Source organism: Marmota marmota, unplaced genomic scaffold (assembly GCF_001458135.2).
Source record: "Marmota marmota marmota unplaced genomic scaffold, marMar, whole genome shotgun sequence".
NCBI lineage: Eukaryota > Metazoa > Chordata > Mammalia > Rodentia > Sciuridae > Marmota > Marmota marmota.
This window is the reverse complement of record NW_026000020.1, coordinates 11,259,939-11,287,888: the sequence shown is the minus strand read 5'-3', so window position 1 is coordinate 11,287,888 and position 27,950 is coordinate 11,259,939. Positions and strand designations below refer to the sequence as shown.

The following is a 27,950-nucleotide window of genomic DNA, read 5'->3' as shown; positions in this document are numbered from 1 at the left end:
ACTCTTGAAAGTGAGAAGAGTTTGTTTGATGAACGCAGCTGCACCATTGTTTGGGACATATATATTAATGGTCGTCAAGTCTTGTTGGTGTATGGTTCCCTTAAGCAGTATGTGCTGTCCTTGTTTATCGCTTTTGATTAACTTTGGCTTAAAGTCTATTTTATTTGATACAAGTATGGACATCCCTGCTTGCTTCCGGGGTCCATATGAGGGGTATGATTTTTCCCAACCTTTCACCTTCAGTCTGTGTATGTCTTTTCCTATCAGATGAGTCTCCTGTAGGCAGCATATTGTTGGATCTTTTTTTAAATCCATTCTGCTAGCCTATGTGTTTTGATTGGTGCATTTAAGCCATTAACATTTAGGGTTACTATTGAGATATGGTTTATATTTCCAGCCATATTTGATTATGTATGTTACTTAACATGATTTGTTTTTCCTCTATGATTAGTTTTTCCTTTACTGTACTACCTCCCATTGTTGGTTTTCATTGTTATTTTTCATTTCCTCTTCCTGTAATGTTTTTCCAAGGATGTTTTGAAGAGCTGGTTTTCTAGCTGCAAATTCTTTTATTTATTTTTTATTGTGGAAGATTTTTATTTCATCTTCAATCCTGAAGCTTCATTTTGCTGCATACATGATTCTTGGTTGGAACCCTTTTTCTTTCAGCATTTGAAATATGTTGTTCCAGGATCTTCTAGCTTTCAGAGTCTGTGTTGAAAGATCAGCAGCTATCCTGATTGGTTTACCCCTAAATGTAATCCGCTTCATCTCTCTTGTGGCTTTTAAGATTCTCTCCTTATTCTGTATGTTGCGCATCTTCATTATTATGTGTCTTGGTGTGGATCTGTTATGATTTTGTACATTCGGTATCCTGTAGGATTCTAGTATTTGGATTTCTTTTTCATTCTTTATGTCTGGGAAGTTTTCTAGTATTATTTCATTGAATAGTTGCTCATTCCCTTGGTTTGGACCTCTATACCCTCTTGTATCCCAATAACTCTTAGGTTTGGTTTCTTTATGTTATCCCATAATTCTTGGATTTCTTCTCATGATTTCTTAACATTCTCGCTGAGATGTCTATGTTCTTTTCAAGGCGAAAAACTTTGTCTTCGTTGTCGGATGTTCTATCTTCTAAGTGTTCTACTCTGATGGTAATACTCTCATTTGAGTTTTTAACTTGGTTTATTGTTTCCTGCATTTACAGGATATCTCCTTGTTTGTTTTTTATATCCTCTATCTCCCTATAGAGTTGATCTTTTGCTTCTTGGATTTGTTTATGTAATTCATTGTCAAAGTGATCTTCATCGTCTGAATTTGCTGTATAATGTCTTCCTTGATACTCCAGATCATCTGAAGTATATATATCCTGAACTCTTTATCTGAAATTCCATCAGCTGCAGATGTTACCTCATCTAATGTTGAATTGACCTGCATTGTTTGTGGTTCTTTCTTTCCTTGTCTTTTCATACTGCTCATGTTTCTTTCTAGCTTTGTGAAACTGTTGTGTTAATGGTTTTCCCTTTATATATTTATATTGTTCTTGTATAGCTCCAAAATCCCTCTTTTGTGGAGAAAGGCAATGTTAACACTTCCCAATATCAACAGTACATCATCTAAGCACAAGTTTTCATTATTAATACATTTATAGTTAGATTCTAAGTCTATAGATATTGGTTTTTAATTATTATTTAAGAATATAGTCATTAGTTTCATAAAAGGCATACCATATCTGGGGGCATATAGAAAAATTACTTTCAGATGAAGGATGATATACTTAGAGGGAAAGGAGTGAGGGTATGAGGTTAAACTAACTTAGCAACTTTGGAGAACTCTAACCAATAGACTGGTAATTTATGGAAGAATGTGTAGACTCAACCTCCTACCTGTATTTAGATAGTTACCCTATGTATAGATAGCAAAAGTTAGGAGGTTGAAAGTGGGATAGAGGGAACACGAATGAAGAAAAGAAAAAAAAAACAAGGAAGAAAAGAGAAATAAGAGAGAAGGAAAAGGAAAAGGAAGGTAAGATAGAAATAAAGAAAAAAAATGGGGGGAAGGTGGGGTATACACAATTCCTCTATATTATATTAATTTGGTAATTCGGTTGTTCATGTACAGTTCTTGGTTTCACATGTTGAAGTTGTGAAAGTGAGAGAAGAAAAAAAAAAGAGAAAAAAAGTCTCTCAGAACACTGTTTTCCTTGCTTCCAGTAGGTGGCATTGTCTATTCCTAGTTTGAGCCTCTGTGTTCAAGGTGGTGGGTATAGCCAGTGTGAAAGGAAATGAGCTTCCACCTGTGTCTTCCCTACTCTAGTCTCTGAGATGGAAACCAGGTGCTTGTACAGTTGTTGTTTTGAGTTGATAACTACAACCCCCAAAAGCTTGTGGGAAATATTTTGAGTTATCGCAGCTAAGGGTGGGGGAGTTAGAAACCAGGTACCTGGATTAGCCACAGAACCGTGCTGGTAGCCACACCCCGTTTGATGGGTTTTAAGGGTTGATGGGCTTCCTCTAGACTAGCACGCGGGGCAGTGCTGGGCTTCCTCCTCCGGTTTGGGCTTATCCCTCATTTTTATGGTTAGATTTACTATCATGTGAAGCCATCCAGAGTCTCTTGTCCAACCAGAAGGATGGTTGGCCTGGCACCAGCAGAAGCCAGGACAGTCTCCCAGTCTGCTCCTCTCCTGGGCATCTACCTGGGGAGCTGGGGTCCCACATATGTTCAGGGGCAGTGGGTCTGGGACAGGTTTCACTGTCCCCATCTGATTTTATTCTCCCAGGCTGAAGACAAGAGAGATTGTCCCTGTCAGCAGCACCACAGTGCTCCTCCCTCAGAGCTCAGCCTCAGCCTCTACCCTCCCCCCAGGCCATGGACAGGGAGACTTTGCCCAGCTGCTCCCCTCTCATAGAGCTCCAAAGTCTCCTGCCTCCTTTCTCTCTGAGAGTTCTCCTCTTTTTAATTCATTCCACGGAGGGCTCACAGGGTGAAGACAAAATTTGGGTATTTGGACTTTTATAGAGTAGAGCCTGGCCTGGGTTGTGCACAACCCAACTGAAAAAGGTGTTTCTAAACTAACTAATAATAGAAGTACTCTTTGACTCACAATCCTCCTGTTGTGTATTTACTCAAGAGAACCAGGTCACCAACTGATAAAGATGATCACACTGCCAAGATCAAGTAAAATTCTTCACAACACCTATGAGAAACAGTCAGAGGTCAGCTGTGAGTGACTGGACAAGGGAATAGGTTCATTCAGCACATCAAGGACAGGAGAGGGCACAGTTAGGAGGCCATTGCCAACACCCAGGTGGGCCTGGTGGGTCCTTGGGGCAGGGTGATTAAAGTAGGGGGAGCAGTTTTGGATGCATTTTGGAGATGGAGGTGAATAGCCTGCTGTGGTTAGGTCAAGGGACATGAGAGAAGGAGATCCAAGATGACTCTGAGATCTTGCTTTGAGAAGCTAGCAGGGTGGAGTTGTCATTTGTCCTAGAGAGAGGACTGTGGGGAGAGTGACCTTGGGGAGAAGATGAGGCATTTGGCTCTGGACATTGGGGCTGGCCATGTGCATTATACTGGCAGTGTGTTGCCAAGTAGCCCACAGAGTGTTTGAGCCTGGGGTTCAGGGGTGAGTTCAGCCCTGGGGAATAAATTCTGATGACCACTGCAGTGAGGGCTGCACAGAGCAGAGGCGCAGGGCTTGAGTTCTGGGTCAGGTGGAGAGGGAGGGCCAGGAAGGTGATTGGGATGGGGCAGTGGGAGGGGGAGCAGCAGGAGAGAGTGATGTCCTGAGGCTCAGGAAGAAAGTGCCTGGAGGAGGAGGAGTGTTCTCTGAGGTGCTAAATGACATTGGTGGGACTAGTAGGATGAGGATTGGTGTGGACACTGGACTGGGCAATGTGGATGTCTCAGGTGATACTGAGCAGAAGTTTCAGTGACACCGTGGGGTAGACCCTTGAATGGGGAAACCTGAAACAGAACTGAGTACAAGTTTTGAGGATTGTGACCAATGACAGCTGCTTCCAGGGTCTTTATGATGAAGCTAAGAGACAGGCCATGGTAAAGGGCAATGTTGAGTAAAGAGAATTTCCCATTCATAGAGCTTTGCCCAGAGTCTTGACTCCTCTGTGTGAGGGTCCATCATTCCTTCTGGGTCTGGTTTTGGTTCTGATGCTGTTCAGTCTCCTCACAGGGCTCCTTGGGCTTTCAGAACCTCACACTGTTTTCCTGACAGTAGAACATGGCCCACTGGCTCAGAGGGGTGGCTTGGAACAGGCCTCTGATCCTGTGGTGGTAAAGAGAGAAAAAGCTCCCTGGTCCTGTGACTTGGTCTCTGTCCTGTTCTGTGTGCTGGCATTGAGCCCAGGGCTCCCATGTCTGGACAGTGCAACTCCTCTGAGCTCCTCCCCAGCCATGGGCTCATTACTGAGTGTGCAGCTTGGGGTCTGAGGTTCAAGAAGGCTGTCATCTTCCTCCTTTGTTCAGGGGGTCTGGCTGTTGTGGCGGAAGTTAGTCCATGTCTTCTCCTATGTGCAGGGCTAGCAGTGGGCAGAGTGGGATGTTTTCCTTGCTGCGGGTCAGCAGGCTCTGATAGAACCCTCAGGCTGGGCTTGGTTAACCAACTTCCCCTGAGAGCAGACCTTTCTGAAGAACAGAATGCTCTGGCCTATTTCAGAATTGGTGCTTTTCCTTTCCCCTGCTAAATTGTGGGGCTCTTTTTGAGAGATTCTTCTGAGCTCCTGGAGGTAGAGCTTACAGGAGCTTCCCCGTGATGGGGTGATCTGGGGTTTGTAACTATTCTGTTATCTAGGCTGAGTCTCCGGCAACTTGTCAATTACAGTTCAGATTTTGTGTCCCTGTCCCTGTTTCTTAGTGGCTCCTTCCTGCACCTGTTTGTTCTGATGAGTGTGATCCTCTGCATCTGCCCTCTTTCTCCCCAGTCTTGGGCAGTGGCTGGCCCCTGGCCTTGTTTCCCTGGTGGGCTCCAGAGGAGGTGTTGAGTTTTCAGTTGACTCGGCCTTTGCTGGAGATGGCTCTCACCTGCTGGCTGGAATGCTCTGCTCTCTGCTGCCAGCCTCAGGGTCCATCTGGGTCCATCTAAAGTCACTACTGGAAGAGATTCCTGGTGCTCTGACCCTTATGCTGTCATGGGGTGTCCCAGTTTGTCTCCTGTTTGTGGTCCAGGCCAGTGTCCTTAGCTCATCCTTGCATGATGTGTATTGTGTTATTCCCTCTTTCAATCAGCTTACACTCTTACCCTATGTGTGTATTTTACAACGGCATACAATTTTTATTTCAATGCTTTTTATTTTTCTAAAATTTTACTTAAAGTATTATAAAATTACTTGGAAAGCTGTGGCCAAATCTGGCATCCTTTCATTGAATGTATCTATTTTCTCTTTTGTATTAAGACCCATTTTCCTGCTTTCTTGATTTCCTTTTTTGGTTTTTTGGTATCTAAATTATTGATTTTCCTCATGTGAACTTCTTAATTATATATGCATTTATAATCTTGTAGGGATTGTTCACTCACATTTCTTTTAAAAACATTTCAAATTTATGTGGCAAGGGTAGATCAATGGAAGAGCATGCCAAATAGAGTCCAGATGACCCAGGCAGTTGCATGGAACCTCCTTAACAGATGGGACAGGAGCTGACCCCTCAACACCAGCCTGGGATTCTCCCTGGACATGTGCTGTGCTGAGGGAGGGGAAAAGTCAGAAAGCAAAGATTACCTCCTGGTTTTTCTGGGACTCTCCCAGAATTCTGCTTCCTTGTGGTTGCTGTGGGCCAATGTTTTGCACCTGGACTCCCACTGCATCTCCTGCTGACCTTTTCAGTCCAGCTCTGCCTTTGGGTCAACATCAACTTCACCTTGACCATAAAGTCTCCAGTGGGTGACACTCTCCCTCAAGTCATGCCCAGGCATTTTAGGAGGGCAGAATCCCCTATTGGAAGATCATCTATGCCCTTCCAGCCTGCCTAGGATCATGTGAGATGACATGAGGGGGCATCTATCTAGGACCTTTAGGAATCATGAAGTCAGTAGAGACCCAGAGTATGTATGATGTCAACTTCCCCTGCACCTGCAGGGACCCAGGGCACAGATTTGACCAATTAATAGACTTAGAAATGTATTATTTGACTTTGATCCTTCCAGAAATAAAGGCAGGTAGTCCAGGTGTTACAGGTAGGGTTACTGGAGTGTGTATCATCCCTGTGTCCCTGCTGGATCCTGGAATACTAAGAGAAATGCAAAGTTGAGGGCCAGCTTAACAAAACATTTTCAAGTCATTAATCATGATAGGATATATCACTTTTCCTGGTTTGTGATGATGTTTGAAACCCAATTTCACAAAGAACAGCATTTGCAAGCACAAGGAAGACCTTGAGAAGTTTCCTACCCATCACTCTTCCTGTTCCAGAGTCCTGCCCAGGCCCCAGGTCCTGCTCCCTCTGCAGTGTCCACCCTTATTCTGTCTGCTCATTTAGAAGGGGCCTGGAAACCTCTGTGTTGTACTCCACATGCCAGGCCAGGCTGCTGCAGATGACAAGGCCATTCGTGGGTGTAGCCTGTGCTGTGACCCAAGCAGTCATGGTTCACAGCCTTCAGCTGCACCCTGTACCCTGAGATCCTGGCACCTTCCTCTCACAGGTCAGAGAATCTGCTGAGCTGCTGCCTGGACCAGCAGTTCATGTGGCAGCTGGGCCATCCAGGGAGGGAGGTTTTTGTTCTGGGCTGTACCACTGTGGGAGGAGCTTGTGTAAGTTGCACACAGTAATACACCCCAGCATCCTCAGGCTCCACCCTGCTGATTCTCAGTGTGAAATCTGTCCCTGACCCACTGCCAGTGAACCTGTCTGAGACTCCAGTGTACTGGTTGGAAACCTTATATATTAGGCCCTGTGGAGCCTGGCCTGGCTTGTGCACAACCCAACTCAAATAGGTGTTTCCAGCACTATCTATGAAGCTCTGACTGGACTTGCAGGAGACGGAGGCTGGCTGTCTCAGGGTGATGGGCTCAAAGAGAGGAGTCTGGTGCATCACAATATCCCCACTGGTTCCTGGAAAAAGAGAAAAGCATGATTATTGTCAAGAATTATGAGACATATTTGTATTTCTTTATATATTTCCATAAAAGTAATATTTGTGATTTTGATTTATGTGGCCTAAATATCAGTTTTTAAGAAAGGAATCAAGTTTTCTAAGCCATAAGTGACTCTGGAGAATTAACCTATAGCATCCCCCTCTTTTCTTGAGACAATTTTCATCACAGGCAGGTCTTTGCTCATTCTGGAATGTTCCTCTCTCACACAGACCTAACCAGTGCAGGCACATTCTAGAGGCCAAGATTTGTATCTCTCAAGAGGACAGAGAACCATGGGCAGAATGGGGGCCTCAGGGCTCATATCCCTCCCACTTCTCCTTCCCCATCCCCTCTGTCCTCACCAGGGATCCAGAGCAGCAGCAGCCCCAGGAGCTGAGCTGAGGAATCCTGGTGAGTCAAAGGCAGTTTAGAGCTGAGCTTTTATGTCAGCCTTGCAGGAAGGCCCTCCCCAGGGAGCAGCATGGTGGGTGCTGGGTGGGGAGAGTGAGGGAGGGAGGGGCCTCCCTGTGAGCCCAGGGACATCAGATGTCTTTTACAATTGGAAGGAATACAATAGAGAAGCAGCCCAGGCTCTCTGTGGCTTGGGTAGAAGGCCCTGTCATGGAAGCCTGGATCTGTGGGGGTCATGGTGTCCAGGGCTGCCACCCTAGGACAGTACTGACCCTAAGCTAGGGAGGTTGTCTCCAGGTCAGCCTCTAGGTAAGGAATGCCAACTGGAGGGCTCCTTCAGAGCTAAGGAGAGAAGGTGACAATGCCACCTGACAAGGATCCATCAATGGATTTTCTTCCAGCAACCATAGGCAGTTGAGCCAGCTTCAGAGCTTCTGTGTCTGCTGCTACCTGGAGAAAAAGGAGAGTGTCAGGGACAATGTTCAATGGCAGCTTTTCCTGGCCTAGTGAATGCAATAAGGGCAGAAGGTTCAAAAGAAGATGGTGGAGAAAGAACCTGTGTTGGCTGAAGATCCAGCAGCCTTGTGAAGGCAAGAGGAGAAGGGACTTGTCCACCTGAGGCAGTGGGTGTGATATTCCTGGGAGAAAGGTTTGCAAACTCGTGGACATTCTGTCTTGGTCATCTTCATGTGTGTGACACTCAGAGTCTTCCCATCACTTCCTCAGGGAAGAACCCCTTGTGGCCACTGGGCAGAATGGACAAGGGGTAGCATTCTACCTTAGTTCTTTCTCACTGAGGAGAGAGCATTTATTTCCCCTGCAGCTATTTTCTTTCAGAGTCACTGGGCAGCAGGTGTCACAAGTCCTGGGTTGAACAGGAGATTTCCTTAGTAGAAGAGGACTCAGTCCAGGTTCTTCTCATATCAGGGTGATTGCATCTGCACTGATGATCTCCTGGGCCTTGCTCCAGTGGGTCACTGGTGAGAGGGTTCTTGGCCCACTGCACTGGGACATGGATTTCAGGCTCCTTCTTCCCTGGCTGGGACAGAGTGAGCCTGTGTTGTTTTGGCCAAAAAGGCTGTGCTGCTTTTCCAGACAGTCCATGTCCTGACACTCCCTCCACACAATGGGGAAGTCGGTGTGTGGGCCGTGACCAGCCAAGGCCCCTGTCATGGTTTCTCTAGTACCAATAAAACCCTGTCCCTAGTGCCAGCTTCCTTGAGAACACCATGAGGAGCAAGTGGGTTTGCATGGTGGTACTTCTGGATTTTGGAGGTGGGGTTCTCTGTGTTTTTTAATGAGCAGAAGTAAGTAAAATGAAAGAAAATTTTTGGAGTTCCCTTGAGAGGAAGAAACCAAAATTTTTGTGTTTGACAGGGTCCAGAGGGCTGAACAAATTGGTAGGAAGTGTGTAGTTCAGGGAGATTTGCTCATCTTTCAAATTCTATCCTTGGGAATATGGGAATGTCCTCCTGCCATGGACTGTGGGGCACTCCTATTACAGAAGCTGATGGACTATGAATCTCCTTTCTCTCTCTCTCTCTCTCTCTTTTTTCTTTTTTTTTAACCGAACACCTTGTGCATGTGAGGGCAGTACTCTAGCAACTATGCTAAGTCACCAGCCCACATGTAAAGTGTGAATCTGATTGATTATAAGCATTGATTTTAGTGTTTTATAAAGAAAAAAGTGATGTCACCATATTATTTCTATTGGGTAAAAGTAATTGACCACCTGATAAATGAAAATATTAAAATTTACTTGGATATTAATAACATTTCTGGTTTAATGCTAAAATTTCATGAAATGTTAAACGGTTTGCTTTGGATATGAAATGTCCTCGAATGTCAATAATATTTGGTTTATTAATGTGTTTTATGGTTTTAGTTCCATGTCTTTGCCCATCATGTCATTTTATAATTTGTTATTTCAATGTGCTTTCACAGCTCCAAATCTGACATTTGGGATGACTCTCCTCTCCATCATGTTTATAGTTTTCATTCCTACTCAAGTGATCCTTCTGATTTTGGGTTCAGAACTACCAACTCTGTGGTCTTTGGCCTTACAGGACTATGTGAGGATTCAAGAGGTCTTGGGGTGGCTGTGCCTCCTCCGAGGCTCCATGTGGCCGCTCAGCAGTGAGGCTGTAACTGAGGCAGGCTGGTGGCCCTTCCCCTCTCTAACATGCACCTTGGAATAGCAGCCTTGGCAGGGTGAGAGGTAGCTCCACTTCCCAGGGGATCCTTCTTCTCCCTCCCCTCCATGCTTACTCAGAGCCTGCTGCAGTCCTTGCTGTCCTGGGAGGATGGTGTCCAGGGTCTTGGTCACACTGACCCTTGCTGAGAGCCTGATTCCTGGCTTGAGTGGGGCCCTGCAGGGCTCCCAGGAGTAGGTTCTGGGCTGCCTTCTGCCTGTGGCTGCAGAGCCAGGTCCTGAGCTCTAGTGTGGGCATTGCTGTCACAGCCTTAGGGTCAAGGTGGCTGCAGCTCAGGCCTGTCCTGGTCACAGGGGATGGAAACTGGCCCCAAGGTTGTCACTTCCCTTTGTTTCTCTTTCTTTTTTTTACAATTTCCTCAATCTTCCATCCTCCCTCCCTCTGTCCCTTCATTTCCACATTTTTTTCTATATTTTGTTGTGTTTTTAGCTTTTAAATTATTATACAGGAATTCTTGATTTTAGGTGTCACTTCTGAAAAACTCAACTCAAATATATTTCCTATGATTGCTGAACTTCGTCTGTCTGTCTATCTATCTATCTATCTATCTATCTATCTATCTATCTACCTACCTATCTATCTGGTATTTCAGCCTGTATATATAGCCTATCATTTCTTAAAAGTCAATGTATTGATATATATTTCCTCACATTTCTGAACTCTCTCTCTCTCTCTCTCTCTCTCTCTCTCTCTGTATATATATATATATATATATATATATATATATATATATATATACATGTATAATATGTATTTTAATTTATGTACTTAGCCTGTCATTTCTGTACAATTAAACCTATAAAAATCAATTTGATTTAAAGTAATCCCCTCCTTCCATCATTGAGTAGATTGGATTCTTTGAACTTCTATGTTGAGTTCTGTGTTTTTTGTTCCCCAATCTATACTTTCTGGTATTTTTATGTCTTAAATTATAACCAATACTCCCCCCACCTCTGCAGTACAGGATTTTTGCTTTCTTATTTGCTAATGGCTTTGCAAGTATCCTGCAGACTCAGCCCTTCTGCCCACTGTTTATACATGAGGACTTTGCAATGAGACCTGAGCTCAAAGGCGGACAGGTCCAGCAGGTGAGAGTGATGTCCTGAGGCTCAGGAAGAAAGTGCCTGGAGGAGGAGTGTGTTCTGAGGTGCTAAGTGACTTGGTGGGTCTTGTAAGATGAGCATTGGTGTGGCCACTGGAGTGGGCAGGTCTCAGGTGCCCTTGAGCAGGAGTTTCAGTGACATGGTGAGGTAGCACCTTGAAACAGAACTGAATGCAAGTTTTGAGCATGGTGACCAAGGACAGCTGTTTCCAGGATCTTTATGGTGAAGCTCAGATACAGGCCATGCTGGAGGATGATGTCAGGTGAAGAGTTTTTCTCATTCATAGAGCTTTGCACAGAGTCTTGATTCCTCTGTGTGAGAGTCCATCATTCCTGATGGGTCTGGTTCTGGTTCTGATGCTGCTCAGTCTCTTCACAGGGCTCACACTGTTTTCCTGACAGTAGAACATGACCCACTGTGTCAGAGGGGCTGCTGGGAACAGGCCTCTGATCCTGTGGTGGTAAAGAGAGGAAATTCTGCCTCATCCTGTGACTTGGTCTCTGTCTTTTTCTGTGGTTTTTGGATCGAGCACAGGGCTCCTGCATGCTGGGCAGTGCTGCTCCTCTGATTCCACCCCTGGGCTAGTCTTTTCCTGATCCTTTTGAAGAAGAGCAACATGCTCTGGCACATTTAATAATTGGTGCTTTCCCTTTCCCCTGGTGAATCATGGGGCTGTTTCTGTGACTTGCTTGTGGGTTCCGTGAGTTACAGCTCATGAGAGTTTGGGGCTGTCCCCTGATGGGGTGACCTGGAGCTTGTAACTCTCCCAGTGTCCAGGTTGAGCCTCCAGCCACTTGTCAATAACAGTTCATGTTTCCTGCCTCTGTCCCTGTTTCTTAGAGATTCCTGTCCTTTTGAGTGTGATCCTCTGAATCTGCCCTCTTTCTCCCCAGTCTTGTTCAGTGGCTGGCCCCTGGCGTCACTTCCCAGGTTGGCTCCAGAGGAGGTTTTGAGTTTTCGGTTGGCTCAGCCTTTGCTGGAGGTGGCTCCTACCTGCTGGCTGGAATGCTCTGCTCTCTCCTGCCAGCATCGGGATCCATCTGGGTCCATCTAGGCTCAGCACTCGAAGAGATTACTGGTGCACTGATCTTCTGCTGTCACGAGGTGTTTCTGTTGGACTCATGCTTAAGGCCCAAGGCGGTGTCCTTAGCTGGTCTGGCATGGTGTGTGCTTTGGTCGTTATTCTCAGTCAGTCACCTCACACTCTTAACCTGAAGTGCATATTGTATATCTACCATGCAGCTCTGATTCCAGTGATGTTCATATTTCTAAAATTATACTTAAAATGTAAGGAAATTATGGGAAATGCTGGGTCTAAATCTGGCATCTTTTCATTTATTGATTTTATTTGCCATCTATATTGTGGTCCATTACCCTACCTTCTTGATTTTGTTGAATTAATCAGTTTCCTAGTTACTGTTTTTCCTCATGATACCTTTTTAATTATACAGGCATTTGTACTCTTGCAGGGACTGTTACCTCACATTTCTTTAAAAAAATATGGCAAGTGTGTGTTGCAGAAGTTGATTAATGTGGAGCATGTGGAAAAGTGTCCAGGTGACCTGGGCAGTAGTGTGGAGCCTGCTTAGCAGATGGAGCAGGAGATGTGCCCTCAAAACCAGCCTGGGGATTTCCCTGGACATGTGCTCTGGTAAGGGAGGAGAAAGATGCTGGGTCAGAAAGCAGAGGGGACCTCCCCCATTTCCCTGGGACTCTGCCCAAGGTGCTACCTGCTTGTGGTTTCTGTGCCCAGTGGTTTGCAAATGGGCTCCCACTGCATCTCCTGCTGACCTTCCCACCCAGCTCTGCCTTTAGGTCAACATCATTTTCCCCTGGACCATAAGGGCTCTCTGAGTGACCATCTTTGTTACTTCATCTCCATGCATCTGAGGAGAACAGAACCCCCTTTTGGAAGCTCATCTGTGCCCTGCTGCTTTGCCTGGGATCATGTGAGATGACCAGAGGAGCATCTAGCCAGGACCTTTAGGAGTCATGGAGGCAGTAGAGACCCAGAGTCTGCAGGGCCCAAGGGACAACCTTCTACCCTCTGGAGACTTATGATTTACTTTTCCAACTTTTATCCTTCCCAAGATGGACAAAGTCAATCTAGGGGTGAAGGCAGAGTGACTGAGTCTGTATCATCCCTGTGTCTCTGCTGGATTCTGGAATAACAAGGGTAAGGCAAGATGGAGTATCAGCTTTATAAGCCATTCCTGTGGTTTTCCTTTTATTAATTATTGTAGGCTAAGTCATTTATGTGTTATGTGATTAGGATTGAATCCCAATTTCATAAGGAACAGCTTTTGGAAACTGAAAGGACCTCTATCATTTTTCTAGCTGTATCCACTACCTGTGCCAAGGTCTTGCCCATTGCCCAGGTCCTGCTCATCCTGCAGTGTCCACACTCATCCTGGCTGCTCATTGAGAAGGTTCCTGGACACCTCTGTGTTGACCTCCACATGCCAGGCCAGGCTGCTGCAGCTGACAGGGCCACTCATGGGTGTGGTGACCTCTGGCCCAGGCAGTCATTGTCCATAGCCATCAGCTGTACCTGTTCCCTGAGTTCCCAGCACCTTCCTCTCACAGGGCAGAGAATCTGCTGTGCTCCTGCCCAGACCAGATCTCATGTGGCAGCTGGACCACCCAGGCAGGGAGGTTTTTGTTAGGGGCTGCATTACTGTGGGAGGAGCTTGTATCTCTTGCCAGCAGTAGTAGACTCCAGCATTGTCAGGTTCCACCCTGCTGATTTTCAGTGTGAAATCTGTCCCTGACCCGTTGCCACTGAACCTGTCTGAGATCCCTGTGTAGTGGTTGGAAACCCCATATATTAGAACTCCATGGAGCCTGGCCTGGCTTGTGCACAACCCAATGTAAATAGGTGTTTCCATTACTACCTAGGAGGCTCTGACTGGACCTGCAGGAGAGGGAGGCTAGCTGTCCAGGGGTGACAGGCTCAGAGAGAGGACTCTGGGTCCTCACAATATCCCAATTGGTTCCTGTAAAAAATCACAGAGTAATGCAAGGTTTATGCAGAAACTTAAAGAAAAGTTTTCCCAATTTTTTGTATATTTCAGACTAAATTAATTTTTGTTTTTGATTTATACACTAAAACTATTCATAAACATAAAGAACTCCAATTAGTAAGCTCTAAGAGCCTCTCTAGAGTTCCCTTCAAGATCCCCTGTGTATTATGTGACAACTTTCATTAGAGCCAGTACCTTGCTCCTTCTGGAATACTCTCTCACTTTGATTGACCTCAGCTGCCTCATCCTGGAGGACAGACCTTCACATTCCGCATGAGGACAGAACACACATGGGCAGAATAGGGGCCCAGGGCTCCCCACCCTCCCCGTTCTCTCTCCTCATCCCCTCTGTCCTCATCAGGGATCCAGAGCAGCAGCAGCCTCAGGAATGGAGCAGGGAGCCTCATTTTGAGAAGCTGAGGTGAGAAGTTCTGGTAATTCAAGGCCAGTTTAGAGCTGAGCTTTTATGTCAGCCTTGCTGGAAGGCTCAGCCCAGGGAGCATCATGCAAATGCCCTGGTGGGTGCTGGATGAGGAGAGTGAAGGAGGATGGGGCCTCCTTGTGAGCCCAGGGACATCAGATGTCTTCTATATTTGGAGGAAAGACAGAAGAGAAATAGCCCTGGGTGCCTGTGGTGTGGGCAGAAGGCCTCATCATGGAAACCTCACTCTGTGTGGGGTCATGGTGCCCAGGGCCTGCCCTCTTAAGATATCACAGATGCATAGATAGGGAGGTGGCATGCAGGTCAGCTTCTGTGAGGAAATGACTATCCTGCTGTCTTCCTCTCAGTTGAGAAGAGAAGGTGACAAATGCCACCTCAGAAGTGTTGATGTCTGAAAATTCTTCCATCCACAGCATGCAGTTGAAGAAGTTCAAGGACTTCTGGTGTCTGATGTTACCTGCAGAAATACAAGAGCATCAGGGACAGTTGAGATGTCACTTTTTTCTGGCCCAGTGAATGAAATAAGAGCAGAAGTGTGACAAGAAGCTAGAGGGAGGAGAAATCATGTTTCAGCTGAAGATCAAGCATCCCCACTCCCCTCCCTCTTCTCTCCTGTCCTCCTTCTATTTATTCATCTGCTCCTTTGTCATTGGTGGGCTCTAGACCTCTGTAGAGCTGGGCTCACTGCTGTGCTGTGGTGTCTGTGCCCAAGCACATGGTGTCATGTGGTGCATTCCTTCCACATTTCCTCCCTGTCCCAGTCCCCTTCCCCCCATCTCTGTCTCCATTGCCACTGGTCGTCCTTCTCCCCTATGACACCTTACCCCCCTTTACCCTTCATTTGCTCTAGCTTTTGCTCATGAGGGTTACATGGGACCCTCACCTTCCAGAGTCTGGCTCTTTCACTTGTCATGATGTTCTCCACTTCCATCCATTTACCTGAAATGCCACCATTCCCTTCTTCTTTAAAGCCTCAAGTTCAGCCTGGATTTTGTGTGTGGACAGATCAGAAAGAGCTCTGTGCAGAAGAAGGCAGAACCTAACCACACTGCAGAGAGAGCAGAGAGCTGGGGGTCCCCTCTGCCATGAGCCATATGGAACAATGGCTTCTTGTGTTTAGTTTTCTGATGCTTCTGATGAGATATGGAAGTGTGATATCTCTCCTAGTTTTCTGTCGCTGAGCAAAAAATTCTCCCCTATTGAGCAGTGTGTTCCTTCCCAGTCCTGTCCCTTAGGAGTCCAGGCTGGGTCCTCAGCTAAGCCAGAGAAGACTGAAATGGAGCAGTCAGTAGGCAGTTCTCCGTGCCGAAGTTCAAGGTCTTCTTCCAGGTCCAGTGCCTGTGGCCTGACGGAGTCATCTTTCCACAGGTGTAGAGTGAGCTCCCAATTTCTCTGTGGCCTTCAGCACAGAAGTCCTGGAAACTGTCCTAATTGCCACCTCCAAGAGCAGCATTGGAGCTCCTCCTATCCAGTCTTCATGGCCTTAGATCCTCTTTCTTCTGCCTCCATGTGCAGATGGACGGGCTTCAATGATGAAGACAGATATAATGTGTACTCTCTCCCTCTCTTAAATTCAACTTATTTGAATATGTCTCCAAAATCTTTCATTTGAAATATCTGTTTGAGTACCATGGGAATGGGATGGTACAAGGCCTGGGATTTGGGGCCAACAATTTGGAATCCTGTCCACATACTATCATTTTTTTCACTGATCATAATGACTGGATTCCTGTTGGATATTCAGAAGCAGGTGCTGTTTGGAGGAATCAGTTTTAATAAGATCAGGTGATTACAGGTAAGCAGAGGATAAAGTGGTAACCTGCAGTTGGCACAGGAATGACAATGGCTTCCCCCATCTTCCTGTGTGTCAGCTGCACCAGGCACTAAGTCCTCAGGAACATATGACCTGCTTCTCTCCTGAACCCACAGGGCACTCCTTGCCCTCAGCAGAGGCCTCAGGCTCCCTGGCAGAGCTTCATGGCCTCCCAGCCTCAGGCCCTGTCTGCTTCCACATACTGACTCAGTGTTTTCCTTCCACGGGACCAGCCCATCTCTGTCCCTGACCTGAGCAAGGCTGGTGTGGAGCCTGAGATGGGGGGACAGGTCATTGAGTGGCCTCCCAGGCTGCCCAACCAGGCATCAGTCTTGGTCAATTCACCTATGGATTCCCACCTTAGACCTGCAGGCACATACACCTTGGTGCTTTCTCATTTCCCAGTGGATCCATCCTGATGCCACATGCTCATGTCTTCCTGGAACCCAGGCATCTGTCCTTCCTGGGGGCTCTCTGTAATCTCCTCTGGCCCCCAGGTTTGTTCCCAACTGGAAGAGGCATGGTGCATTCGAGTCAACCCCCAGCCTCCCAGAGATGATTAGAAACTTGATTCTGCATGTTAAGGGTTGTGTGTGACATTGGATTGGGTCCTTCACTTTCCCCACACCTCAGTTTCTCATCTGCATTGAGGAAGTAATGACTTCTCTCTTAGAAAGTTGCCTGAGGAGAAACTCACATAGCATCTGTGAATTAGGTAGCTTAGGGCCTGAGGACATGCCGCAGTCTGGCTGGACACAAAATCACCGAGCCACCACACACCTTGTAGATTCAAACAGCAACTCTTTATTCCCAAACTCTCACCGGCACTCTAGTCGCACGTTCTGGGAAAATACACACCCTCCACTGGGCTCTGCGTACCAAATACACTCTGAATCCCGTGAGAACTCAACAGGAACTCAAGGAGCAGGCGCCTGAGGCAGCAGGATACGCCCTATTCCCAGCAAAATCCACCCTAAACCTGGAGCCACCCTAATCCAGCAGGATCCACCCTAAACTTGGAGCCACCCTAATCCCCGAGCAGGGTCACCTTTCAAACCAAAACTCTCAAACATTCATGCAATGTCACTGCAAATGACCTGGGTCCAAGGCAAGCCCATTTCCACAATGGAGAGTCCTCCCTCTAAGCAACATTGGGTAGGCTGACAAGGAAATTGCCATGCGTCATTCCTACTTGGCTATGGCTCTCAGCAAGGACATACTACAGTTCTTAATAATCACTGGTTTGTGTGTTAGATCCTTTTTCATGGGAAGCAAATAAATATGTGGTTGATGGTCCATGGTTTTTCATAATATTTTCCTTAATACAGTAACCAGCATAATCTTAAAATAACAAAGCAGCTGAGCTTGGTCGTGCACCTGGATCCTCACTGACTCAGGGTGCTGAGGCCGCAGGATTGCAAGTGAGAAGCCAACCTGTGCAACTAATCCAGATCCTTATCAAGATAATAGTAAGTAACAAAATTCCAAACAAGTCACCTATCTAACCGAAGCTCTCTGCGGGTTTCTCAGTGAGCTTAGGAGATTTCTGTCCTCCTAGGCCAACATCTGTGGTTCCCACATACTTGACCTCTGGGTTTGGAACCTCATGGAGCACTCTGTCAAGTCCTGGTGCCTGGATCTGAGCTCCCAGATTCAGAAAAGCCTGGTCTATGAGGTTGGGAAAGGCACTTTATTATGATTACTATTATTATCTTTGAAGTTCTGGGGATCAAACCCTGAGTTTCCCACTTGGTAAATAGGACAGGACACCAACCACAGCCTGAGAACTGGGATATTGGTGAGCTCTGCAGGTGGCTGCAGTGATCAGTCTGCCCCCTGCTACTGCCTGGTGGTGTTCCTCAGCAGGCCTCTATCCCTGGTGCCTTCTGCCTCCACCTCCTCTCTGACCATGCAGTGTACTGAGTCCTTTCTCCTCTAAGAACCTCAGCCTCCTCTTGGAGAACACAGTGCTACTGACCTTTCCCTCTGTTCCCTGTGGCTCTGGCCCTATTCAGAGCCCTGGAGCTGTCTCCTGAGGAGTCTAGTTTGAGGGCTTGAACCATCAGTCTTTCCCTTGGGGGAGCCAGAATCCCTTCATCTTCCACATGGAGGGTGCTGTTTCCGGGCCAGACTCCTCTTCAATGAAGCCTGGGGTCTCTGGTGTTTAGAACCCACCTGTGCTCTTGGCATCCTAACACATGCTCCAGATTATGCTGATGCCAGGGAGGCATTTGCCTTGGAGACCAATTTTTAGGAGGTCCCAATGTTGGTTTTGGCATGAATTGTATGTTAATGCAATAATGAAACATCTAAAATGAATCTAAAAACATTTCAATATTTAAAAAAGTAAAATTGTAAAGAAACTCAAGATATATATTGTGCACAAAGACATATCAATAATGAAAGTTTTGGATTGTGGCATTTTGGTTTTGAAGGATACTTCCATTTGTGAAATATCTATTCTCTGTCACCAGCAGGAGATGGAAGGTGAGGGAAGAGTAGTAAGCCTGTAGGTAAAGACCATCTCAGCAGCAGAAAGCACTGCTGCAGTGCACAGATCCATGGGGTGTCAGGAGTTGGTCTCCTAGAGGCCAGAGCTTTAGGAATCCTGTTGGATGAACAAAGCCCTGGCCCTGGCACAAACATGTTCTATGTGAGCCTGCTTCCTGCATGTAATATGAAGACAAAGGACAGGCAAGGGGTGGGGGTCTTTCATAGCTCAGCACCCTGAGATACTGAAGCAGCTCTGCAGCTTGGCTGAGAATCATAGTCCTCAGAAAGAGGAAGGCAACCTTCCTGGAAAATGTTCCACCTTTAGGGAAACATGCAGTTTGAAGGAGTTGCCAGCTGATGGCAGTAGTGAGCACTCATCTTTCAAGATCCCCTTCAGATCCTGCAGCTGTTCAGGGAGCTCTCTGACCCTGCCTGAAAAGTTTTCTGGAACAAACCCGGACCATGCTGGTGAGCTGGAGAGCATAGGTGGACTCGGCATGCTGCTGTAGACTCTGGTCCTGGTGCTGGTGCTGCCATTAGCAGGAGATTTCTTTATATCTCTTCTCGTATTAGAGGGGGCAAAGCTGTAGCTCACTAGGTGGTGTGAGCTGGGCACCAGGAAGCCACCTCACCTCATGGAGCATCTCTCTGGAGTGACCTTGTAATTGGAAGTCTCATGGAAGAAGTGTTATGTGTAAGTTCACACACAGGTACAGGATAACAGGCATAGATTTTTCTTTATTTGCTATGAGAAAAAGACAAAGTTTACAAGCTAAGCTTTAAACTGCTCCAATAGGCAACAGTGGGAGAGGAAGGTATTTATTTACTTTAAACTGTTGTTATATGGAAAAAGAGGAAGCCTCGTCACCTAATGAAATAAAATAAAAGTATTTACAGTAGTTTATGTTGGACACCTTTTGCCCTGCTGTTTTTCTGGAGTCAAGACTGAAGAAGGAGCATGGAACCAAGATATGCCCTTGACACCTGGTTTTGGCCTCAGCTGTGCCTGAACTCAGTGAGTGACCTGGATAGACTTATCTGCTCTTGCCTCTTCCTGGGTTCACAGGAGTGACAGCTGTTTTCTGGGCTTCTTTCTGAGTGTGAGTGTCTCTATCATGAGGTGGACAGGTGGCTGAGCTGTCTTCCTTGAGCTGCAGAACATCAGTGTGGAGAGCAGAGGGCACAGTGTGGACACAGAGCTGTCTCACCTCCAGATTCTTCTAATTTAATTCTGTGCTAGAATGTTCCACTTCTTGCCCACCAGAGGGCGACATGAACCTGCAAATAAACACACCATAGCCTCAGCCCTGGAAATGCTGATCTATTTTACAAGTATAAAAATTATTTATTTTAACTCATAAGACAGCACCATTATAGGAAATGAGAAGGACACCATGGCCTCTCACTGCTGTCATGCAGGTTTTCTGTTGTGCCTTCATATCACTCAGGGAATGTTAATGTCCCCAGTTCCCACATGTCAAACCTGGCACCAAAGAATCTTGCTCAGGCTGTGTGCTCCTGGGCCAGGCAGGGGCTGCTCCACAAAGTCCATGAAGGTACCCAGGCTGAGGAGGCTCCGTCCTCTTGTATTTGCAGTATATGGAGGCCTCTAGGTGCAGCTGTGGGAGAGGAGGCCTGGAAAGGGAGTGGATTATTGAAGGTTATTTTTAGCTGTTAGAGAAAACTGGTTTCTTTAAAAATTACTCTTCAACAAGACAAACTTTGAAAGAGAAAACAAAAGAACAACTCTTTATTTCTCCAGAAGTAACTCATATCCAGGATCACCCTTAGACTCCATGGACAGATCAGGAACTGTTCAATTCTAGAATCCACTGCCCTCCTGTGTATGGGTTAGTATTACGCATGATACTTCAGTGTGCATGTCCTTTATGTTTTTGATTCCAAAGCTTACATCCCCACATTATATTATCATTAAAACTAAAAGAAACTTCCACTTTCAATTATAAAGGAGTAGGTCCTAAATCAGGCATTGCATCATCTTCAACAGAGAACCAAAGTAAAATCAGATTTATAATAACAAGGAAAAACAAGGAAAACACAAAGAAAGAATAAAGGGTTACAAAAGGGACATAATGAATCTGATCAAAAGTTATAATATGTATGCATGCCCCATTTTATTGCACTTAGCTTTATTGAGCTTTATAAATATATAATTTTTTTACCAAAAAATTAAATAAATAAAATTTAAAAAACTTGAAAATGAAGGAATCAATAAACCAAATGTTAGATTCAAAAGAAGGCATCACCAACACAGAGACAACTTGGAAAACTGAACTCAGACAATGAAGACAAAATATAACATCTTGAAAGTAGAGTGAAGTATTTTCCTAGTTTCTTGATTTTCTTTGCAATAATCATTTCTTTATGATTGTTTTTTCTTTATGGTAACTTGTTAATTATACATGAGTTTAAAATCTTGCAGGGAATGTTACCTCACATTTCTTTAAAAATATTACAAATCAATGTTTCAGGTTGAGTGTGGGGAAGAGAATCCAGCTCACCTGGGCAGTGCATAGAGCCTCCTTGACAGACAGGACAGGAGCTGAGCCCTGGATCCCAGACTGAGATTCTCCCTGGATATGTACTGTGTTCAGGGAGAGGAAAGGGGCTGGGTCAGAAAGCAGAGGACACCTCCCCCATTCCCAGGGGACTCTCCCAGGATCCTGCCTGCTATGGTTTCTGTGGCCAGTAGATGGCACCTTGGCTCCCACTGCATCTCCTGCTGACCTTCCCAGCTCAGCTCTGCCTTTGGGTCAACTTCATATTCATCTTGACCATAATGGCTCTCCTGAGTGACCATCTTCCTCCAGTCATTCCCAAGCATCTGAGCTAGGCAGATGCCCTGAGGTTCCCACCCTTGGATGGAATGGGAATTCCAAAGTTCAACTTCCCCTCTATTCTCCTTCCTCATCCCTTCTGTCCTCACCAGGGGTCCAGAGCATCAGCAGTCCTGGTGGCCCAACTAGAAAACTGTGAGATGACCTGAAAGGCATCTAGCCAGGTTCTTTAGGAAGCCCTGAGGCAGTAGAGACCCAAATTTTGCAGGATCTCTTGGACAACCTTCCACCCTCTGGGAGACTTATGAGTGAATTTTCCAACTCTGATCCTTCCCCCCATGGAGGCAAGCAGTCGAGTGGTTCCAGGCAGGGTGACTGGAGTCTGTATCATCCCTGTACCTCTGCTAAATCCTGTAATTGTGGGGACCATATAGAGTGACCAGGCCTCCCAGTCCTGATGCACCACTGGGATCTGAAAGATCACTGTGTCTGGTGGGGTAGTGCCATGACTCCTGACTTGGTCTTTTCTGTTTGTGGGGTGTGAACCTAGGGTTGAGTTACACTCACCTGTTTCCTTTGTAATCCTGCTCTTTGCCTGTTAGGGATAGAAGGTTCCATGGAACTCCCTTTGTGTGTTCTCTTCTTTTGTCTGCCTTTGGGTGTGGCCTTCCTAGATGTCAGTCAATGTGCTGACAGCAGACAACACAAAGCTAGACTCCATGCCCTGAAGTCTGACCCCTTGCCTCATTTAAATGGTTTCTTCCCAATAAAAGGATTCAGCACTTGCTCCTCTCTCATTCCAGGAACCCCTAAGGACAGAGGAACCACCACAGGACCCAAAGGAAAAGGAATTACTCTGTCCTTTTCTGGGTATTTTGTGCAGCCCAGTTCACCTGTAGTGACCTTGAGTGCTTAGTTGTGGAATGTGACATATAATAATGAGAGAAATACAATATGTTGTGCAAAATTAATAAGTCAATTTCATGAATTTCCTTTTATTAGTTATTACAGGCAAAGTCATTTTACTGTTTCATTTGTTTGTTTGTTTTATTAGGTTTGAATCTGAATTTCACACAGGGCAGCTTTTGGAGGGACCTCAAGCATTTCACTTCTTCTCTTCACTAACTTTGCCAAGTCCTCTCTAGGGTAGGTCCTCCTCACCCTGCAGTGTCATATTCATTCTGTCTGCTCATTCAGAAGATCCATGGACACCTCTGTGTTGTCCTCCACATGCCAGGCCAGGCTGCTGCAGCTGACAGGGCCATTCATGGGTGTGGCCTGAGCTGTGGCCTAGGCAGTCATGGTCCACAGCCCTCAGCTGCACCCTGTTCCTTTAGTTCCCAGCACCCTCCTCTCACAGATCAGAGAATCTGGTGTGCTGCTGCCCAGACCAGCAGCCCATGTGGCTGCTGGGCCACCCAGGCAGGAAGGTCTTTTTTTCTGGTCTGCACCACTGTGGGAGGAGTCTGTAGATATTGCACACAGTAATACACTCCAGCATCATCAGGCTCCACCCTGCTGATTCTCAGTGTGAAATCTGTCCCTGACCCACTGCCACTGAATCTGTGTGAAACTCCAGAGACACGGTTGGAAACCCGATATATTAGGCCCTGTGGAGCCTGGCCTGGCTTGTGCACAACCCAACTCAAATACGTGTTTCCATCACTGTGTAGGAGGCTCTAACTGGACCTGCAGGAGATGGAGGCTGACTGTCCAGGCGTGACAGGCTCGGAGAGAGGAGTCTGGGTCATCACAATATCCCCAGTGGTTACTGCAAAAATCACAGAGTAATGCAAATTTTTGTAGGAACCTTAAGAAATGTTTTTGCATTTTTTCTTTTTTATACATTTCAGACTAAATTATTTTTCTCTTTTTGATTTATATACTAAAACTATTCATATACATAAATAACTCAAATGGAGTAAGCTCTAAAAGCCTCTCTAGAATTCCCTTTAACATCCCCTTCGTATTATGTGACAACTTGAGCAGAGCCAGTCCCTTGCTCCTTCTGGAATATTCTCTCACATTAATCGATCTCAGCTGCCTCATTCTGGTGGACAGAGCTGCGCATCCCTCATGTGGACACAGCACACATGGGCAGAATGGGAGCCCAATGCTCCCTTCCCTCCCTCTTCTCCATCCCTGTCCCCTCTCTCCTCACCAGGGATCCAGAGCAGCAGCAGCCCCAGGAGCTGAGCAGAGAGCCTCATTATGAGAAGCTGAGCTGAGGAGTCCTGGTGAGTCAAGGGTAGGTTAGAGCTGAGCTTTATGTTTGCTTTGTAGGAAGGCTTTCCCCAGGAAGCAGCATGTAAATGCCCTGGTGGGTGTGGAGTGGGGAGAGTGAGGGAGGGTGTGGTCTCCCTGTGAGCCCAGGGACATCAGATGTCTTCTATAGTTTGAGCCAATACAATACAGAAACAGCCCAGGACCTCTATGGCCTGGGCAGAAGGCACTGTTATGGAAGCCTGGACCTGTGGGGGTCCTGGTGTCCAGGGCTACCACCTTAGGACAGTACTGACCCTAGGCTACAGAGATTGTCTGACCCACCATCTTGAGAACCTCTTTCAGGATTTGATATTTATAATTTGACTTCCTTAATTCTGCTTGACTTGGGTTTGGATGGCTTTTCTGATATTAATTTGCAACACTCTACCACTGAGCTACACCCAGCTCTTGGCCCATAACTGAAACTCCAGGAATGTGGCTGGACTTAGATTTTATGGATCCGTCCTACCTATATCTTGAACAATTAGACAAATCAAGAGAGGAGAGACAATCTGGCCATGCCCTGCAAGTATCCTAGAGGAGGACCATGACAGTGGGATGGGGAGAGGAAGGAGGAAGAGAATCTGACATGTAGCTTTAACTATGGAGAAACAGAGAGTCAGAGACCTGGATCCAATGAGAAATCCCCTCAGCACAGCCCTCAGGTTACAACAACTAGAGAGGATTTTCTTTATTCACATCTCACTGAACTGAGATAAGGAAACCAGCAGCCCCATCTTAAAGCATCTGAAGAGATACATTCAGAGTATTTAAAATGCTTCTTTCATGCTGGGCCTCTTGTTTCCTGCTTTTTTCTGGGCTCAGGACTGGAGAAGAAGATGGACACATCATTAGCCTTTGACACCTGGTTTAAACCTCAGCTCTGCCTGAACTCAGTGAATGTCCTGGGTGGACATTTCTGATCTGGCCTCTTCCCGTGTTTCCAGGAGTGACAGCGGGTTTCTGGGCTTATCTCTGAGTGTGAGTGTCTGTGTCATGAGGTGCACAGGTGGGTGAGCTGTCTTCCTGGAGCTGAAGAACATCAGTGTGGAGATCAGAGTGCACAGGACCCTGTGGACACAGGTGGCTCACCTCAGGTTCTTCTCACTGAATTCTCTGCTAGGATGTTCCATTCTTCACTCACCAGAGGGCGACATGCACCTTCAAATAAACTCACCAGAGCCTCAGCCCTGGAGAAGCTGATCTGGTTTTCAAGCATAAATTAAATTTCACATTTTTAACTGGTAAGACAACAACATTATAGGAAATTAAGACACCATGGCCTCTCATTGCTGAGACTCAGATTTCCTTTTATCCACTCATAGCACTTATTATACAATCCTCTGTGCAACTGAGCCCTTCCTCTGCTGCCACCTGTCTTTACCTGGAAGAATCATGTGGGCGATTCCTGTCCTGTGCAAGTGCAGGTGACATGTTCTCCAGGTTCTGTGTTAAAATGTTTCTACATTTTCCTGTGAAATGCTGATTTTCTGACTATAGAATTTGGTTGGACCTGGTTTTTCAGTACTCTCAGGAGGGGTTTCTGTTCCTCTCCTTCCACTGCTTCCTCTCTTCCTCCCTCCCCTCTCTACCTCCTCTCTCTCTCTCTCTCTCTCTCTCTCTCCTCTCTTTCATTATCTGCTTTGTTGTTTCCAGTTTGTTTTTATTACTTGACCAGGATTATTAATCCAGGATAATTAGCTTCACATTTGTTCCTACTGAGTCCACTCTAAGTAATTTGAGTTAGAATAAAAGCTCTTCATTAATCCTCTGCCTATGCACAGTGTCAGAGGCTCTGCTCAGCCCCACAGTCCAGACAGTTTGCTCCTCATGAGCTACTGTCTTCCCAGAGGCCCCGCAGCCATTTCAGTGCCCACATGTCATAAAGGAGGACTTTGTCACAAGACCTGAGCTGTGTCAGGCAGGCAGGGTCAGCAGGATTGTGTCCCAGACACTGGTGTGCCTGTTCCTGTGGCTCTGGGCCTCAGGGGAGCAACTTAAGTACTCCTGTGGCCTCAGAGTAACAACTCTGTGGAGTTGGAATAGCAATGAGAAGATGGACTGGGAAACAGTGGCCACTTCCATATGGGTCTTACTGTTTGCTGACTCACAAGACCCTGGCAAAGGAATTGTAAATGGTATTTCAAAGTACAAATGACACAGTGTGTGTGTGTGTGTGTGTGTGTGTTTTCATAGTTCATTGTTTATTTCCCTGATTTCAGGTGCCTGTGGGGACAGCATGATTACCCATGCTGTGTCTGAAGGAGACATGGTCACCATCAGCTGCAAGTCTAACCAGAGTCTCTTATTCAACCAGAGCACGACAGGGCCTGGAACCAACATAAACCAGAACAGGGTCCTGGTCTTATCCTCTCCTGAGTGCCCCCAAGGGCAGCTAGGGTCCGAGTGTTGTTTAGTGGCAGAGGGCCAGGGACAGCTTTCCACAACAGGCTCCAGGGTGAGGCAGTACACCACCACATGCTTCCCCCACAGAGCTTCAGACTCAGATGTGAACCTCCTGCCAGGCCAAGGGTTAGCCAATCTTTGCCAGTTACTTCCTACTCAGAGGACATTCAAGTCTCCTTCTTGATGATTTATTCCTTGAATAGTTTGCAAGGCCAAGGAAAAAATTAAGAAAATGTGCCTGTTTTAGATCCTAACCTAATTAAATATAGGACTAATCTGTGACCCAAATATTCCTCTGCTGGACATTAATTCAAGGGAACCAGGTCAGCAACTGGGAAGACCACACAGCCATGATCACTGCAGAATTCTTCATAGTGTCTATGAGGAGACAGTCAAAGGCTTATTTGGTGGGTGACAGGACAAAGGAATAGGCTCTTTACAGGTCAAAGACAGGAGAGGGCACAGTTAGGAAGCCATTGCCAACACCCAGGTGGGCTTGGTGGGTTCCTTGGTGCAGGGAGATTAAAGTGGAGGGAGCAGTGAGTGGTGCATTTTGGAGATGGAGCTCTCTACCGGGGTCCCCACTCTGACCTGCCCATCACTGAGTCCTTCTCTCTCAAGACTTCTGCCTACACTTGCAGAAACTGCTACTGCCTCCATTCCTCTGGTTTTCTGTGGCTGTGGACCTGCTCAGAGCTTTAGAGCTGTCTTTTGAGGAGTCTGGGTGGTGGACCTTTATCCCCCAGTTTCTCTTCTACAGGGAGGTGGAACCCTGACCCTTCCATGTGGAGGGCTCTGTTCCCAGGCCAGTCCCTTCTGCATGAAGACAGGGGTCTCTGGTGTTTAGAATTCACCTGTGCTCCTGGCCTCCTGGGACATGCTCAGAGTAGGACAAAGCTAAGGAGGCACTGGCCCTGGAGGCCAAGTTTAACAAACTCCCCAATTTTGGTATTTGCATGAATCATAATTGAATACAACATTAAAGAAAACTAAATGAATGTAAATATACTTCATTATTAAATAAAGTGAGAATTAAAAAAAAAAACCCACAGGATCTATCTTGAACATGAAGACACAAATAGGGAAAGGTTTGTGTTGTGGCATTTTTGTTTTGAAGGATACTTCCATGCATGGATTGTCTTTTATTCTATCTATCTATCTATCTATCTATCTATCTATCTATCTATCTATTTATTTTTGTCATAAAAATAAATAGATAGATAGATAGATATCTTGAGATGGCAATGAGGTTGAGAGAGGAGTGGTAAGCTGGTATTTAAGGACCATCTCAGCAGGGGATTGCATAGATTCTGCAGTGCATAGAGCCACCTGTGTGTGTTGCTGTATGCCATGGGCTGTCAGGAGTGTCTTCGATGAGGGCAGAGCACTAGGGGTCCCTTTGGATGAACCAAGTACAGGTCCTGGTGCAAACATGTCCTGTTTGAGTCTGTTTCCCACATGTAGAATGTAGACAAAGGACAGGTGAGGGGTCTGACTCTTCATAACCTGATATTCTGAGATATGAAGCAGCTCTGAGCCTTTGGCCCCACATCACAGGAATCCTCACAAGAGGAAGGCAAAGGGCCCTGGAAAAGGAGAGACCTTCAGGGGACTGTGCAAATTGTGGACTTTGCCAGCAGAGGGAAGCAGTGAGCACTCTCCTTTCAGGTCCCCTTCAGATCTTGCTGTGTTCAGGGACCCTGCATGAGAAGATGTCTGCACCATTTCTGGAAAATTAGAGAGAGCTGAAGAGTGCAGGGGACACTGGGCATTGCTCCTTGTGGGGTCAGGAGGCTACTGTAGACTGGTCTTGCTGCTCATTAGGGGGAGATTTTTTTTTATGGCTCTTCTCATGTTAGGGTGGGCAGAGCTGAAGCTCAATAGGTTGTGTGAGC

General features: G+C 46.3%; 1 long non-coding RNA gene across 1 annotated transcript in view; it reads right to left on the bottom strand.

Moving 5' to 3' along the window:
• The window catches only part of LOC125618844, a 99,324-nt gene extending 75,680 nt beyond the window's left edge, over positions 1–23,644 (bottom strand). The window contains exon 1 of the long non-coding RNA XR_007350224.1: positions 23,546–23,644. This is a non-coding gene — a long non-coding RNA (uncharacterized LOC125618844). The remainder of the gene's footprint in view (positions 1–23,545) is intronic.
• Positions 23,645–27,950: the final 4,306 nt, after the last annotated feature.